Here is a 2,500-nt window from a genome sequence, read left to right as displayed (position 1 = left end):
GTCACAGTTTCATTAAGCAACGCTTAAATCAATTTTATCGGCATTACCTAATGACCAATGATATTCGTAGAAAAATGGAAAGAAGGCGAATTAAAAATATTCCGATCCAGTACTCCTGTTATCACATATACGTATACTATATATATATATATATATATATATATATATATATATATATATATATACTATATATATACGCACAGATATATAATATATATATTATATATATATATATATATATATATATATATACGCACCATATATATATATATATATATATATATATATATATATATATATATATGTATATATGTGTGTGTGTGTATATATATATATTACACTGGAATTCACGAAAATTTACTATATTGTTGACTGCACTTGTGCACAGACTAAATATATTCAGGGCAAATAAAAAAAAATACTAAATTGTTATTGAATCAGTGGTTTACCTAGTTCTTAGAAAACTTAGTAGAACATTGCAAATTCTTAGTCTTTTTTTGTTCCTATTGTTGGATACTTGAGATTTGTATTTCATATCTTAAATTGTGTATAACGTTTATTTACTCCTCATTCTGAGAGCTTTTTAATTCGAAAATTCTTAGTTTCACACTATGACAATTTTAATTTATGTGATGTACTGTATAACCCAGGAAGTGTAAAACTCTTGCATCATTTAACTCTCAGGAATACAGGAGAGAGAGAGAGAGAGAGAGAGAGAGAGAGAGAGAGAGAGAGAGAATTCTTTAATTTGTTCTCGGATGTAAATAATAACTATTTATATTTTTTCGGATTTTCAAAGTTTTCAACTACGCATTTTGCTTTCCTAGATGAAATGGTTTGCTAAGTTCATCTTGGTCTGTCCACTTTCATAAACAGATAATCCTACTTGGTTTCCTTGAGGTCACAGTAAAAAAAAGAAAAAAAAAATGCGGACAATAACGTAGAAATTCATGAAATCTGCCTCATGTCATTTTAAAAGCATAAAGGTCTCGGCCTAAAGTGCGTTGACAACAGAGTTTGCGATGGATTATGTGGATTATGGAAAAATATAGCTGCAATAGAAATGGTTTACGCATGTAAATTCGTCTCTCTATTTTTTACACACATTCACAAATTGCATGCATAAAGTTCAGTTAATATATTTTTTTTACGGGGGTCTGAGACTATCATACTAAAAAGAAAAGTAGGCCTTCCATTGAAAATTTATCAACAACTATTAAAACTTCGTCGTCAGATGAGAGTATGACGACGAGTGTAAATGAAAGAATAGTCATTTTATTTTAACTCTGATGTCGATACACTTTCCTTAACAACAGTCAAAATAGAATCTATACTTTAGATTGGCTTCTGATAATCATCTAATGATGACCCTCACTCTAACATACCGAACTCTCATAAACGAAGTAAAACTGACTTATAAATCATACATACTTCATCTGAATGATTTTCCTCTTTTATTTTATGCTTTTGCCGACTGTTCATCAAACTACTAATATCGATGTATCAAAAAGGCTGATCAGCTCTTGACCTCCTAAAGTGTTAGCGTAGAAAAATCAACTGCGAGGTCCTTTTAATAGCAGCCAAGTGCGTTTACCTGAATGTGAGTAAGGTGGAAGATGTCCTGCACACCCAGTGCACCACTGAATAAAACTAAGAGCTCACATCTCTCCACTTAGGCACAAATAGATGGGGGGAGGGGGGGAGTGGGGGTGGGGGAGGAGTGGGAAGAGGAGGACGAATTGTGAGGGTGGGAAGAAGATAAGGAGGGAAAGAGGTGGGAGTGGGAGTCACGAAAGTGTGTATTGTTAGTCCAAGGGCACCTTTACTTATATGAAGAAAATTTCTATCATTACTCTTCGCTCTCCATCCACCCACTACCTACCTATACATGGATGGATCTCCTTTCATCTTTCTCCTTTACATATAAATTAGTCATGTTCGTGTTCCTTTGCTCTTTTTCTTTTTAATCTCTGATTTCTCTTTCAGCGTTCATTAAGGGAATATCAACTTCTTTACAAAACCTTCTCTTCGTTTGTTCTAGATAAATCACTTCCGGCTGTTACTAGACTATCTAGCTCCAAGATGTCACCCACCGAGTGTTTACAGCCCTTCTAGCACACTGCGTCTGACTAGTTGTCACATCTTTTGGTCTGTTCTTATTATCTTTCTTATCCCATTTGTTTTATTATCATTTTATTTTCGCTATAATCTTGCGTAATGAGTACCATGAAGATGGTGACTGTTTATCATATATTTTTATTGTTTTTACGTTATAGTTGTCTCCATTTCAGCGAATTTGGAATCCGTAGAATAAAAATTATTACCAGGGTATCTTTTGACTGATGCAGCAATTAAGAGATAAAATAAGATAAAAGCAGGAGAGCACGTTTCATTCTTCTGCTATTTCATCATTTTTAGGCTTTTGACAGATAGTTCGGCTTTAGGATATTTAAATCTGCAAAGAAATTCCGTAACAGGTATCGTAAATTAATCGCTGGCA

The 2,500-nt window shown here is 33.2% G+C and overlaps 1 protein-coding gene across 1 annotated transcript in view; it reads right to left on the bottom strand.

Moving 5' to 3' along the window:
• LOC135206121 (SET and MYND domain-containing protein 4-like) overlaps window positions 1-1,707 on the bottom strand; it is a 19,318-nt gene extending 17,611 nt beyond the window's left edge. Inside the window, exon 1 of the mRNA XM_064237367.1 lies at window positions 1,595-1,707. The gene's annotated coding sequence lies outside the window, so the exon portion shown is untranslated. The remainder of the gene's footprint in view (window positions 1-1,594) is intronic.
• Window positions 1,708-2,500: the final 793 nt, after the last annotated feature.

The sequence above is a fragment of the Macrobrachium nipponense genome, chromosome 11, assembly GCF_015104395.2.
Source record: "Macrobrachium nipponense isolate FS-2020 chromosome 11, ASM1510439v2, whole genome shotgun sequence".
Lineage (NCBI taxonomy): Eukaryota > Metazoa > Arthropoda > Malacostraca > Decapoda > Palaemonidae > Macrobrachium > Macrobrachium nipponense.
This window is presented reverse-complemented; position numbering and strand designations above follow the sequence as displayed.